The following is a 16,320-nucleotide window of genomic DNA, read 5'->3' as shown; positions in this document are numbered from 1 at the left end:
AGTAATTTATTGACACCCAAATCAATATCAGCCACATTACAGTGCTGTCCGAATTTCTTTATGAAAGACTGTTATTCGCATTAGCAGTTTATAACATCTACTAGGTTATCCAAAAGTATCGGTCATTGCTTACTAGTCAGAAATGGTTTGTAAAGCATTCAGCTGAAACCGTAAGATATGATCACAATTTAATCATAGGTAAATGCGCAGTATGTTAACATGTTAAAGTATGAAGATTAATGCTGGGTGGTATGGTGGTAAGTGCTCTTTATTTACAGCTGCAAGGGTTTGGGTTCAGTTTTCTTCCTCACTCACTGTCTCCCTCAGTGGAGTTTTTCTCATGTTTCCTACCTCCTTCAAAAGATGTGCTTGCTATGTTAAATGGTGACTCCATATTGACCCTATATGAGTAAATCTGAGCATGAAGGTGCCCTATGACGGATTGGCATTCTTCCCAGATGTCGATCTTAATTTGCTATCTATGTTTCTGGATAGACAGTGCCTCCCTGCAATCCTGCATGAGAAAATCAGTATTTTATAGCAGTAAGATAATAAAATCAGGTATGCATTTAATACATTTAACCATATCTTTAAATAGAACATTCACCCTTTAATTCCTTGCACCCACTGTAGTCTTGTCAATTCCCCAACCCCATTTCATATCTGTTTCATGTACTAAAAGTAATATTTTAGTAAGCTTCAGTTACCCCTGCTCCCCACAGAAATACATTCAAAGGCAAAGCCCATCTTAAATTTATTATAAACACAATCTTCACTGTCCTCTGGCTGCAACAGTCATTGTAAATTGATGGAATATTTTTGGAGTAGTTCAAAATATAAGTCGTCTTTCTGGTTTTAAGATAGTATGCAGACTTTCATTATATGTACGTTATGAACTTTTTATGTAGTAATCCCCTTCCCTTTATTCTGCCTCCTGTGAGCATGGAAGAAGATGGATAAAGAAAGGTGTGTTGACAGAAGTACACCTGCATTTTTTAACATTTAAGCTTTGCAACATTTTTCTTTAGACTCTGTAATTCAGTTTAGGAGACATTCATAGTATGGAAAACGATAAAGTTTTTAGTGTATATAAACTCACTTTAAAATTAACATTTTAGAGAAAAAACAGAACTTTTTAATTAACCAAGCTGCAACTACACTGCATATCATCAGTGACTTTGTTAGGTGGCATAAAGAACCCACATTTCTAAAAGGATCAATATCCTCTTCAAATGTGATTCATGTCTCGCCTCATCTTATACAGTTAGGTCCATAAATATTTGGACAGAGACAACTTTTTTCTAATTTTGGTTCTGTACATTACCACAATGAATTTTAAATGAAACAACTCAGATGCAGTTGAAGTACAGACTTTCAGCTTTAATTCAGTGGGGTGAACAAAATGATTGCATAAAAATGTGAGGCAACTAAAGCATTTTTTAACACAATCCCTTCATTTCAGGGGCTCAAAAGTAATTGGACAAATTAAATAACTGGAAATAAAATGTTCATTTCTAATACTTGGTTGAAAACCCTTTGCTGGCAATGACAGCCTGAAGTCTTGAACTCATGGACATCACCAGATGCTGGGTTTCCTCCTTTTTAATGCTCTGCCAGGCATTTACTGCAGCGGCTTTCAGTTGCTGTTTGTTTGTGGGCCTTTCTGTCTGAAGTTTAGTCTTCAACAAGTGAAATGCATGCTCAATTGGGTTAAGATCAGGTGACTGACTTGGCCATTCAATAATTTTCCACTTCTTTGCTTTAATAAACTCCTGGGTTGCTTTGGCTGTATGTTTTGGGTCATTGTCCATCTGTATCATGAAACGCAGCCCAGTCAATTTGACTGCATTTAGCTGGATTTGAGCAGACAGTATGTCTCTGAACACCTCAGAATTCATTCGTCTGCTTCTGTCCTGTGTCACATCATCAATAAACACTAGTGTCCCAGTGCCACTGGCAGCCATGCACGCCCAAGCCATCACACTGCCTCCACCGTGTTTTACAGATGATTTGGTATGCTTTGGATAATGAGCTGTTCCACGCCTTCTCCATACTTTTTTCTTGTCATCATTATGGTAGAGGTAGATCTTGGTTTCATCTGTCCAAAGAATGTTTTTCCAGAACTGTGCTGGCTTTTTTAGATGTTCTTTAGCAAAGTCCAATCCAGCCTTTCTATTCTTGAGGCTTATGAGTGGCTTGCACCTTGCAGTGCACCCTCTGTATTTACTTTCGTGCAGTCTTCTCTTCATGGTAGACTTGGATATCGATATGCCTACCCCCTGGAGAGTGTTGTTCACTTGGTCGGCTGTTGTGAAGGGGTTTCTCCTCACCATGGAAATGATTCTGCGATCATCCACCACTGTTGTCTTCCGTGGACGTCCAGGTCTTTCTGCGTTGCGGAGTTCACCAGTGCTTGCTTTCTTTCTCAGGATGTACCAAACTGAAGATTTTGCCACTCGTAACATTGTAGCAATTTCTCAGATGGGTTTTTTCTGTTTTCGCAGCTTAAGGATGGCTTCTTTCACCTGTCTGTTCACAGCAAAATCTTCCACATGCAAGCACCACACCTCAAATCAACTCCAGGCCTTTTATCTGCTTAATTGATAATGACATAACGACAGACTTGCCCACACCTGCCCATGAAATAGCCTTTGAGTCAATTGTCCAATTACTTTTGAGCCCCTGAAATGAAGGGATTGTGTTAAAAAAATGCTTTAGTTGCCTCACATTTTTATGCAATCGTTTTGTTCACCCCACTGAATTAAAGCTGAAAGTCTGCACTTCAACTGCATCTGAGTTGTTTCATTTAAAATTCATTGTGGTAATGTACAGAACCAAAATTAGAAAAAAGTTGTCTGTCCAAATATTTATAGACCTAACTGTATATATAAACGTCTACGTGTGTGTTTGTCTGGCCAGGAAGTGAGAGGTGGAGTCAGGGTAAGGGCTCCACCTCCGAGGAAACAGAAAACTTGCTTAGCCACTAATAACATAAGTGCGACCAGCACAACAGCAAAACAAAACCTCAGAAGAAAGACAAAGTTGCTTAGCAGCTGACATCTGCAAAATGGAATCCCTTTTACTTTTCCTCCCGCCGCTAATGCACAAGCAATGCAAGCATGTCAGCAAAACTAATCCTCCTAGGAGACAGATACCCAGAGTAGTTCCTTTCAATTACCTGACATCTCTACATTTCATTTTTTTTATGGCAATTTCAACAGTTTTTAAGACCCCAGTCTTTTTACATCACGGGCTTACACAGCTAGTATATTATATTAAATTTACAATAAGACTATTTCTGTGGATTTAAATTAGCAGTGTATGTGGTATTGATACCTCTACATCTCTGAGAAGTACTAAAACATGGCATGGTAGCTTTTTGGTTAGCACTGCAATGAGATAGCTAAAGGTAGCATTCCTAAAATATCCAGGATTTATTTTCCTTCCACTTTTTGACATATTAAGAATGTTAAATCTGTAATGAGTGAATAATAATTTATTACCTGCTCCCCTTACATGCATTTAGTATTTGCTGTATCTTGCCACCTGGGGTATACATGAATAATATCCTGAAATAGAAGAAGTGAAGCACAGCAGTAGTCAGTTCTGGGTGTAGATCAGATCCATAGTCCCAGTGGCAAGTGCAGGCCAGGTGAGAGTAAAGCATAAGACAGCAAGAGTTGGAGTGGAGTACAGATGTGCGGGTCTACATAACAAAGAATCTTGACATGGGAATAAAAGTATCTGTGCCGTTTGGATTGGGTCACCCCTTTCCATGTTACCCTGTAAATTTTGTTCAGTGTCAATGTCTGCCTAGATGAGGTTAGGACATTATATATCATCAGAATTTTTAGTTTGATAATTTTATAGAATTATAATATATATTGCCATCTACAATGAATATATAGTACATTGTAAGCCTTACATTGATGTGTGCATCAAATAAAATTGTGTATATGTTACTAAAATATTTAGATGCATACTGAAAGAAGGAAAAATGTAAAGCAGACCTCCTGAAAAGTGCACCTACCTTGGTAATGAGAATATTCAATCCATGTGCAGTTTAATATATTTAGACATGCTCAAATTAATCCGACATAAAAAACGTTTGAATTTTGTTGCATATTGATAAATGGATAAAATCTACTCTGAGTATATCTCAAATTGTATTAATTTTAAAAACTACAGTTTTTTAATAATAGTATCAAGAGAAGCAGTTGGCTCATTGTATCTCTTCATCAAGAGGGTACTGGAGCAGGAACGTTTGAGGCTGGATGCTCCTGTTAATGTCAATTTCCTTTAGGTGCCTTTTATAATATGAAAACGGGACAGTGACTGTGAAACACTGAAGATGAAAATGGAACATAAAGCAAAGCTGTAAAGAACAGAAACCAGAATGAACAGATTAATGTGTGGAGTGTCGTGATGTGAGATGAATGCAGAGTTAAGAGAAAGAGTTGATGTGGAGGTGAATGGTGTTATACTGAGGAGAAACAGACTAAGGTGGTTTTGGCATGTGATGAAAATGGCAAAGGATGACTAGGTGAAGAGGTTCACGAAGAGGGATGTGGAAGGGATGAGGCTCAGAGAAAGAGAGGTTAAAGAAGGTGTTGGATGATATGAAAATTATATAACTCAGTGTAAAGGGTGCCAAAACCATGGGTAGTGCAGGAAAAGATTAAAGAGGTAACTGGCTGACCTGAGTAAACCCAAAGATGGCTGTTAAACTAGTGCTAATGATGATGAGAAGCAGTTGGATCTTAAATAGGAAATTGAAAGTTTTTCCAGAATTAGTGCAAAAAAAGACTAAAATGTAGAGGCAAGTATTAAATGTCTTTTGGCAGTGAAAAATTTGATTTAAACTTTTTTAATCTTAAGTGTTAATAACTGAATCTCTACTATATGCAAGTAAACCCTATCAAAGTCAGACTACCAAGTAATAAGTGTGACATTAGTGTCTAAAAATGTGCTAGACACCACAACCTTGCTTCAGGAATGAATTACAATAAAATACCATTATATGTATAATCTTGCAAGTGCACTCTGAACCTGTCATACTTTTAACATTTTGTTGCTTTAAAGCTTTTGCATATGACACTTTTAGCTCAAAATGGCATTTCTTCATTATTTTAAATAAAAACTGAAACATGCTGTCTGCATAAGCATTTAAAGACTCTGGCAGACATCTGTAAGTTAATTAAGACTTGAAAAATTGCCCTTGTGAGTCATAGAATGAGTTAGTCTGCCTTTGTCTGTGTATGATTGTCTTCATTTCATGAAAAAAACATGTTGATGTTAAAAAAAGAAAAGGACTAATAAACAAGTAAACCTCATCTAACTTCTCACACTCTCATAAAGTAACCTGCAGTGCAGATTTTTTTTTTAATTTTGCCACAGTACTACTTTAATGTGACGTAAATAAATTTCATAACTCACCATGTTTTTTTCAAATTAAAATGATTTTACTCTTTATATTTTCAAAGGTTTATTTGGCATAATCTGCCCCATGTAACTTGTGCTTTTAGTGTTTTTATATTCTGCCTGTCATTGCATATACATTTGGTAAAAACGAGTACTGGAACCAACAAGTTGGGCACTGCCCTTTCACCCTCATGCCTCCTTTCTAGCTCCATCCATCCTAATATTCACTTATAGTTTTGCCTCTCATCTGAAATCAGGTCTCACATTCATGCCCCTGTGTTATTAAAACTGGAATGAGACATATGCAATGCATAATCTCTGTCACCTTTAGTCCCTAAACGACAAAATCTGTTTTGTGGTTTTCTGTTTATAGTAGCTGTTATTGAAACACTTGCAGTTTTTCACATTTTTTAAAGACAAAATAGTTATTCCAGTGGTGGACTAAAGCTTCATCCTGGATTGGTTCTGCCATGTGTCCCGTGTTATCATGATACTCAACCAGCTCAGTGCAACCCTAAAATAAAAATGTAGGTTGGAAAATGGAGGGATGGGTGAAAATGTATAATTTGATTATATCATTTATTGGAACCATAGTTTATGTACAGTCTGCATCTCCTTGGAAATATAAACATTTGCATAATGGGGTTATCAGTTTTGCTCAGCATTCATGTTAATTTTCTTCAACTCCTTTGCAAGCAAAAATGCAATTAACTACAGTTATAAACACTAATTAAAGAAATGCAAAATGTTGTTTTTTCCTCTTTAAGAAAAAATACACTCATAAATAATCATTCAAGTGTTTACTATGATGATACTTCCAAATTACACTAAGCCTCCTTGGCTCATACCCTGGTCCTTACTGAGACCTCATTGTGACTTTTCTTTGTTGGCAGAAACTGACCTCTCAGGAGCCAGTAACATAGGTCAGTAAGTTTTAGAAGTTGCATTCTTTACATGCCAATTTAGAACTGGGCACAAGGAACTGGTATCATTAGTAGTTAAAATTTACCATTGAACCATGGTGTCAGGGTCATGAAGAGCTGCACGTCGCAAAAAAGTCTCCTACTTGGGACATGGCTCCCTCACTTACAAAATTAATAGGCATCTGTAATGACCATCAAGGCACACACATTTGTAATTACAATTTTTAAGGTAGACTAAACAGCAGAAAACAGTAATAACTCATATACTGTATATATATAACGTTAACATTATTCAAAGTTATTGTCTGTCTGTATACCTGCATTGTTATCACTCTTTAATTTAATATTTTCTTTAGCAGTATGCTGCTGCTGGAGTATGTGAATTTCCCCTTGGGATTAATAAAGTATCTAACTATCTATCTAAAAAAAATTGTTAACGTGACAAGTGTAATAGATTAGTATAAAAATTGTGTATTTTTGTTATTTTAGAGTGAGATGAGTGGAGCATATTTTTCAATGCTTTTCTTTGGCTTCTTTGCTTCTTGTTTCAAAGGATGTGGCCTGTGGGTTTACATAAAAGAATAAAAATTCAGAGGCTTTTGTACATCTTTGTATGCTATCATTTAAAAGTCCCTCATTTTGTCCTCTTTGCCTTTTCAGTCCTAATTCCTACATTTTTGACCTTTTCTCTATTTTATGTTCTGTTTTGTGTCTGTATGTCGTCTTAGTCCATACATGCTTGTCTTTACTGTACTCACTACTCCATAGAGTCTACTGCTTTTGCAGGTTTCATTGTGCAGCCACTTTTTCCTGAAATTTCAAGATCTAAGTTTTCACTTTTGCAAGATGCTTAAGTGTTTCTATTTAACTTCAGTGTTTTTCACTGTGTTAGTTAATACCTCTTGGTCCTATACCGTTAATTGTTTTGATACCAAGATCCCTTGATTTGAGGATTTATTAGATGAAATATGTTTGTGTGTATGTACTGGCCACTGCCAGCTTACAGCTCCAGAGTCTTAAAATCAAATTGTACTCCAGCTACTGTCTATGTGAGGCTTGCATGTTCTCCCTGTGTCTGTGTGAGCTTTGCTCTGGTACTTCAGTTTTTCTCCCAGATTCAATAAAGCATGAATGTTAGGTTAGTTGACACTAAATTGCCTCAGTGTAAGTGAGTATATTTGTAGATCATTTTTTTAAGTACTGAGCTCTGTAATGCTTTGAAGCTACTGTAAGCTGTCAGTGAAACAAGAGTAGATTGTTTCTCATACACTTTAGATATGATAATAATGGCATAAAAGAAAGCAGAAGTAATATACAAGAATGCACTGAAACAATAGGAAAGTATTTAAAGGTGCTACCCTATGAGCTTCAAGTCATTATATTCATATGAATTTTAAGTGTCGTGACTTAAAGATTTAAAATATTATAACAGCTTTGAGCCACCACCACTACGAGCTGGCATTCTATCATGTAAATGAGCAGCTTCAGAGCCAGCTGCAGGGGAGTCTATATAAACAGCAGTCCTGCCAAAGTCACATGTGAATTCCATCTAGTGCGGCAACAGAGAACAGTCCTTTTAAGGATGGCACTCTATCTTAAAAAAACAATGTAAAGAGCTAATAATCAATGTTGAGACTCTGTACCAGTACTTCACTGGTGTCATAAGACCTACAGCTTAACTTAACAAAACACCAAGTACTGTTTGACCTAAAATGGTCTAGTTGGGCACTTCAGGGATGCTGCTGAAAAGTTTGAAGTCTTAGGTCTGGAATGCTGTTTGCACCTTCAGTGCAAGTACGAAGTTAGCTAAGAGATTGCTACCTCTGCAGCTCCTCCACTGCTTCTCAATCTGCCAGGATTCACAAGTCTGGTCATGCGGTCACTAGACAGATCTTTAGGCTCTGAAAAGCTAAAGAGCATTGGTGAGTTAGTGTTTGCTTAAAGCCATTAAACCATGCTTTTCTACAGCATTGTCTAGCTATTCATTCAAAATGAAACATGTTGTGTCCTGCAACTAAGCATAAAACAATTTATTAAAAAATGTTATTAATTATTAAACCAAGTTTTCTCCCACAATTTTTATATGTTTTATAAGTGAGATATAGAATTTTCCATAAATTCCAATCACTTCCCATTTATAACTAGCATATCCTTTGTTAGGCATACTTTGTGTGGCTGCCAACGTTAGATTCAGCCGTTCAGTACCATCATGTTTCTGGGAGTTTTCTTTCATTACAGCTAAAGTACTCTCTCTAACCCTAAATTGCTTATTTGCTTTTTTAATCATTAACTGGTGTTATGCAGTTTTTCCATTAATTCGTTTTATCATGCAGTTTCCTTTGGTTTGTGGATATGTTGGACTCTGCTCCAGAATGTTGCAATGACTTCTTGACTGATGATTTTAATTCTCACCATGTGGTTTCTCTTTACCATATGTTCAATGTTTTTCTGGCTTGCAATTTATTATTTCCGCACTAGTGCAAACTCCTACTTTTCATCTCAAGTTAAACAGAGAGAAATATTGTGCACATCAAGATGATTTCCATTAGCTAGGACTATCTGTCGTTTTTGCATTCAAGGCTCATTCAGGTGTTCCAGGGGTGATGTACAGTATTGCATGCGTTAAAATTTAACATGCACACAAGATGAATAGCTTAGAGGTAGGCTAAAGTTATGTTGTCATGTCTTCTAAGATGACTAATCTGTCCAATCTGTCTAATTCCAAGCTGTCTCATAGTATAACTACAGACCACATGGGTAATTAAACACCTGAAACACTAGAGAAAAGAGATGTGGTGTGATCCCAATTAGGAGGATTAGCAAGTGTGTTTTGATCAGGATGAAATGTCCTGGGTGTTTGTGAGAAAAATGAGCAGGAGATGAAGATGAAGGTAATAATGGGTAAGTTTGGTATTTGAAGTATTTCTTCACAAAATGCATTTGCCACATGAAGTGTTGGGGGCGGCGCAGTGGGTAGCACAGCTGCCTCGCAGTTAGGAGACACGGGTTCACTTCCCGGATCCTTCCTGTGTGGAATTTGCATGTTCTCCCCGTGTCTGTGTGGCTTTCCTCCAGGTACTCCGGTTTCCTCCCACAGTCCAAAGACATGCTGGTTAGGTGCATTGGCGATTCTAAATTGTCCCTAGTGTGTGCTTGGTGTGTGTGTGTCCTGTGGTGGGCTGGCACCCTGCCCGGGGTTTGTTTCCTGCCTTGTGCCCTGTGTTGGCTGGGATTGGCTCCAGCAGACCCCCATGACCCTGTAGTTAGGATATAGCAGGTTGGGTAATGGATGGAAGTCGTGTTGTAAAGTTATCTACAGATTCAAAATATATATATGTAGCCTGTCCTGGCATTTTATAATGGAAGCTATGGGGTTTGGGGCATCACCAGAAAATTAAATCCTCATAATTTGATTTGTCAAGCCAAGGATTAGACTATGGAGACTGTACAAATATTTAAAATCTATTTCCACTGTTAGCAAAGTGGAGTGAACTGTTGTTCATAGTAGATGCAGCAGATTAAAATGTTTTGCCTATAGGAATATCATTTCAACTTTAAGTCAAACAATAAATTGGAATTGATTGCATAGTTGAATCCTAGTACTTATTTTATTTCAAAACATCTCTTAGGAATTTGTGAAGATCTTTTCAAGATGTTTTTCTTTTTTTTTTTAATCGAAAGAGTTGAGTATTTTTGTGGTGACATCATCATGTACTGTATGCAGTTTGCCTTTTTTGCACAAACGTTGACATTTTACGTGTTGGTTTATATGGACACAGCCATATTCTTTGTAGCAATAACCCCAATTGTTAGTCACATAGGTTGTTATCTGTAATTTAATCGTAGGGCCCCTGCACAGGATAGCAATATGTATTACTTAACAGGGGAATAATTATCAGAAAGACTTCAAAGAAACAAACATCAATCTATAACACAAATTTGAGGAATTTTGATTTTCAATTAACTTTTTAGTTTAGTTTTAAAAACTCTGCACACTGACACTCGCATTGACTAACTCTTTTTGTGTCATTTCTTGCTTATTCCTCTCTGTGGCTCACAGTTAAATCCAGTGCAAACACAATTTATGACTGCTAAAGGCTACCAACTTCTGGAAATTGTTTACTGTGATGGAGACCTTCATATAGTTTAGTATGCTTCAAATAAAAAAGTAAGCATGTGAAGTTCTTCTTTGATAGGCTCACAAGACTTGGTTATTATTGACAGAAACAAAATGCGAAGTAATTGAAATGGAAACATTACTTTTCATTCACTTCTTGTATTAGCTGAATTGTCCAGTTACAAGTATATATCATCCAGATGTATCCTACAAAATTTTACATTGTAATCTTCAGGATCATGACAGTTTATTCTACACTTCCACTATCTCCTGATTAAAGAAGTAGTAGTATTTTTATTTATTTTTTGTTACCTGCATTGTACCATGAAACAACACAAGAAAGCAATCCAACAGTACATTTTCTTCTTACTATAAAGAATATAAAATTCCCCACAGTGTTTTTTTACTGCACTAAAGATAATTCTGATTCCAACCTTGGTTTTACAAATAATTAGACACTAGCATTTACAAAAATTAAGCTTTCATCTCCAGTTCTTCATATTCCAAACCTTTCATAATCAATGAATTGTCTACTTGCATCTGTGACCCATTACCCCTCTCTAAAAAAGTCAGATACTCGGAGTCAGTAGTTAGTTAACTCTGAAGCGACCTTCATGAAAAGAAAACACTTTGCATGGTATGAAGTCATGGGTGGCGCTCCTCAGGAATCGGGTATAGTTTTTTAATTTACCTTAACAATATCCATCCCAATGTGGAATAAAATTTGCCAATAGTGAGAAATAAATGATGATGGAGGTATTAATTAAAAAGACAAACTTTAAAACATGGAAAACTCTTCGAAAATGCAGTTCAGTGTGGATAAGAGGAAATGTGCATCGCATACAAAGATAACATTAGTGTTAATTGAAACTGTAAAGTGTTAGGCTGTATATTAAAAGATATTAAAATATTTATTCCGCAAGAGACAATGAGCAAAAGCCCCTAAAAAAACATCATCTGTAAAAAGTCTTCAACAAACTCATAAGATAGCATTTTCAATTTTGGGTAATGCAATTCAGGACCCCGTGGACAACTTACCGGTAAATCTTTGCAAAAAAGAGTAACCTGGTATATTACTCTAGTAGCTGAGGAGTGTTCTACTCATTCTTAGGAGCACTTTCAACAACGAGATGATATTACCACATTGTAATATCATTGCAACACTGCGGATGGTCAATTTTGTCTGCAGCCATAATACTTTACAACCGATCCATTGTGTGTCTGGGAAGGGTGACATTAACCTGTTTTGAGATGAGATTTGATTCCTCTGTTTATAGTTGGTGTTTTGTTCACATCTGATTTGAAATTTACAGGTAAATTATTAACTGCAATGGTGTGACGAATATCTGTTTAGTGCTTATATGGATTGGGCAGTATGTCTATACTGCGTAGAACATTTTCTTGTGTACAGTACATTCTGGTCTTTAATCTTTATGTATTCTGAACTGTGTTTAATTCATGTTTTATTTCAGTGTACTATGCAGTACTGACTGTTGGGTGCTGTTTACTTTACAGAATTAATAACATATTTATTTCTTTATTATTATTAGCAGTAGTATTAGGATTAGTATTAGTATTATTAATATTATTATTATTTATTAATATTATTATTATTATTATTAAGACTTGATGTTGGTTTTCAGAAACTTCAAAGACATCAAGAAAGTGTATATAACAGTTTTTTTTTTCTTTTCTTTATCTAAATAGAAAGCACAGCTTGAAAGGTACTTTACTTTAGTTCACTTAAATAGTCTACTGAAGAACCTTAATTAATCAGTCATTACATAAAAAAACAAAGATAATATTTTTTTTCTGCAACACAAACCAGAACACACAAAACAGAGACCCCCAACCCTGAAACAAGTAGGGCTTGATTCATCAGACAAACTTTCATAAATGGGCGAACCCGAAACTGTAGTCAAATGTTTTTAATCTATAACCTAAAATTCTTAAGACGCTAGTCTTATTAATTCTTTTTCTTGGGAGTGTTTCATTTATTTTTATTGTAAAACACAGACAGTATTCACATCAGTTTTCCCTCTCAAATAGGATGATATCTACCATGCCATGAATTAATAATTGTGCAACATTTTTTAAATTTAACTTTATCTCACACTAGCAAAATACCCGCGCTTCGCAGTGGCGAAGTACAGTGATCCCTCGCTATATCGCGCTTCACCTTTCACGGCTTCACTCTATCGCGGATTTTATATGTAAGCATATTTAAATATATATCGCGGATTTTTTGCTGGTTCGCGGATTTCTGCGGACAATGGATCTTTTAATTTCTGGTACATGGTTCCTCAGTTGGTTTGCCCAGTTGATTTCATACAAGGGACGCTATTGGCAGATGGCTGAGAAGAAACCCATCTTACTTTTCTCTCTCTCTCTCTTGCGCTGACTTTCTCTGATCCTGACGTAGGGGGATTGAGCAGGGGGGCTGTTCGCACACCTAGACGATACGGACGCTTGTCTAAAAATGCTGAAAGATTATCTTCACATTGCTACCTTCTGTGCAGCTGCTTCGTGAAGCGACATGCTGCACGGTGCTTCGCATACTTAAAAGCTCGAAGGGCATGTATTGATTTTTGCTTGTTTGTTTTTCTCTGTCTCTCTCTCTCTTTGTCTGCTCCTGACGGAGGGGGTGTGAGCTGCCGCCTTCAACAGCTTTGTGCCACAGTGCTTCGCATACTTAAAAGCCAAACAGCCCTATTGATTTGTTTGCTTTCCTCTGTCTTTCTGACATTCTGTGCTCCTGATGCTCACTCCTTTGAAGAGGAAGATATGTTTGCATTCTTTTAATTGTGAGACAGAACTGTCATCTCTGTCTTGTCATGGAGCACAGTTTAAACTTTTGAAAAAGAGACAAATATTTGTTTGCAGTGTTTGAATAACGTTCCTGTCTCTCTACAACCTCCTGTGTTTCTGCGCAAATCTGTGACCCAAGCATGACAATATAAAAATAACCATATAAACATATGGTTTCTACTTCGCGGATTTTCTTATTTCGCGGGTGGCTCTGGAACGCAACCCCCGCGATGGAGGAGGGATTACTGTACTGCCTTAAAATTGTTATTAAGAAGAAAAGTAAACATTTTTAAACTGAGGGAAAATATACAAATAATTATTTGTTAAGGATCTCTTTGTATACCATGTTGTCAGTTCGGCCCTCTGGTTGTAATATGACCAAGCTGTGCGCTGAGCTTACTCTTGAGCATGCAACATACAGTTGACCATGTGAAAAGCAATCTTGCCTCAAATCAATGCTAACCTTTTGTAGGGTCTGTCCCTGAGACTTATTAATTGTCATTGCGAAGCAGAGCCTTACTGGAAATTGGAGGCGTTTGAATTGAAATGGAAGATCAGAGGGTATAACGGGGATGCGAGGAATAAAAACTCTCTCCCCTGAGCCACTGCCAGTAAAAATAGTTGCCTCAATTAGGTTCTTTTGCAGACATGTGACCTGAAGTCTCGTGCCGTTACAAAGTTTCGGTGGCCGTATGCAAATCCACAATCGGCTTTTTTGAGCCAAACCTGTTGTTTTTGTATGAGCTGCTTTTTATTATTGGGATCGTACCTAGAAACAGAAGCTCTATTAACTTGTGGATTTGCGTGCGAATATTTAGCGGCAGCGTCTCTATTAACTTGTGGATTTGCGTGCGAATATTTAGCGGAAGCGTCTCTATTAACTTGTGGATTTTTCTGCGATTATTTGGCGGCAGCGTCACGAAGTTGTTTCCGTCTAGCTGCATCAGAAAATGTACCACGATGTCTGACACGCCTCCTTTTTACTGTTTTCTCACAGCTTGGATTGCTGCTGTCATAATCGGTTTGAGTTTCATGGTTTGTTTCAATTACGTTAGTATTTGCAGGACTTGTTGTGTTGAAGTGACATTCGGCATCTGTCAAGCGTTGTAAGCATACAACCGGTTTCATCGATAACTTCGCATCATAAACATCTAAGTGTCCACTACTCAAATCGTCACCTGTGAATCTAAGATGTTTAAGAGGCATTGGCGGTTCTCCAAATGTGTAAAATAGGCAGGCAGCCAACTACATGGGAGGCGTGGGGATAGGGGATGCAATATAGGCAGGCAGCCAACTACGTGGGAGTCTGGGGGACGCAGGACGCAACCCCGCCTCACACGGCGACCAATCTGCAGGCTATGGACGTATATATGTACATAAATAGGATTCAGTTATGACCATTACGCGTAGAATTTCGAAATGAAACCTGCTTAACTTTTGTAAGTAAGCTGTAAGGAATGAGCCTGCCAAATTTCAGCCTTCTACTTACACGGGAAGTTGGAGAATTAGTGATGAGTGAGTCAGTGAGTGAGGGCATTGCCTTTTATTAGTATAGATAAGTTACTGCCTCTTCTATCGTTATTTTTAACAGTATTAAATACCAAAGCTATTCGGTTTTTAAAAAACAATGTAAGCTTTGAAATACATTATTACACTAGGATTGGATTATATTTAAAAAGCCATTAAACAGGCAGAGTGGCATAGTATTGGAGGTACTGAACTTTAAATCACATGGATATTCCTTTAATTTCTACCATAGACTCACTGTATGACAATTACATAAACAGTGACTAAATAGGAAGGTTCACTCTAATATATCTGAGACACTTTTAGCCTGAATGATGCCCAAGATGCCAAAATTTACAAAAATAATTGATTTATTGTGTTCATTAGGATTACTTATGAATGCTTTGATTATCACTTCAGTTTTTTTTTTGTCCAATGTCTCTTCATTCACCAGTATAAGAAAACCTCAACATTGGATATACCATTCGACGCGTCTTGATGTGTAGTTATGTAAGATGCTGAACTTTTTGGGGGTTCCCCTAATTTTTGGTGCTCAAGACTGAAAACCCCTCAAGTTTAGGTTATTTTTGTAAACCTTTCTTCTTTAATGCAGGAAATTACACCCTTACGATAAAGAGTAAATTTATAGGTTTCTTCAGCAAAAATAATAAAAAACAAGACTTGAAGTTGTATGTGTCCCATCAACTAACCCCAGGGGTTCACCCCCTAATGGCATACAAAGGGTCAAAGTTACCTCTTTTCATGATATTTAGAAAAAATGGGGATCAGTAATATAGGCTTTTGCAGTGTCGTTTTGTATTTTGAGGTTTCTTATCATGAATAAGATATTTTTGATATCTGATTCATTACCAGTGGTCCTAACCCTCAATGAGCCACACCCAGAAGGATGAAAATGACAAATTTCAAACATAAGCAGGTAGAGTTTCATTTCAGACTATCTCAAGGTCAGTGATTATGAATATGATGTTAATTTTGGACCTCTATCATAGAGTGAAAATGACAAATAATTATTGCAGTTAAGAATATTTATACTATAAACATCATGAAGTGAATCATTTAATTTCTTATGAGCATCCCTAATTAGGGCTGCTTATGCTAATTCGGACTTTTTAAGTACTGTAAATGACAAAAGGGATTGAGAAGCACAGGAAGTATGCAAAGTACTAAATAAGCAGTCTTAAAAACAACAACCTCTATAGCCTCTTTAGGCTTGTCTTCATAGATCCACTGTCTCCCACATAAAGTGTCATGTCCATTTGCCTGTCTCAAAGTACTATGTTAAATTCTCCCTTATTCTACTCACTCTGTCTCTTTTACTCTCTTACCCTGGCCCTTTCTTTCTCCTGCCAGATGAGCTTTTGTACAAACTTGCCTCCAAACTCTGCATGCAATAAGCCTGTTTCCGTGATGCAGCTTCAAACACAGTCCCAGGGTTATATGCAGCCAAGCCGTAGAATTACATCTGGTGTTAGGCAGAGCCTTAATTTTGAGAAATGCATCTGGTATTCATGCACCACTGGATAT

General features: G+C 37.0%; 1 protein-coding gene across 5 annotated transcripts in view; it reads left to right on the top strand.

Annotated features, from left to right (window-relative positions):
- The window catches only part of enox1 (ecto-NOX disulfide-thiol exchanger 1), a 722,268-nt gene that overhangs the window by 668,909 nt on the left and 37,039 nt on the right, over positions 1 to 16,320 (top strand). The window lies entirely within an intron of this gene.

The sequence above is a fragment of the Erpetoichthys calabaricus genome, chromosome 4 (assembly GCF_900747795.2).
Source record: "Erpetoichthys calabaricus chromosome 4, fErpCal1.3, whole genome shotgun sequence".
NCBI classification, from domain to species: Eukaryota; Metazoa; Chordata; class Cladistia; order Polypteriformes; family Polypteridae; genus Erpetoichthys; species Erpetoichthys calabaricus.
Note: the sequence above shows the minus strand (reverse complement) of the source record. Positions and strands in the feature narration are given on the sequence as shown.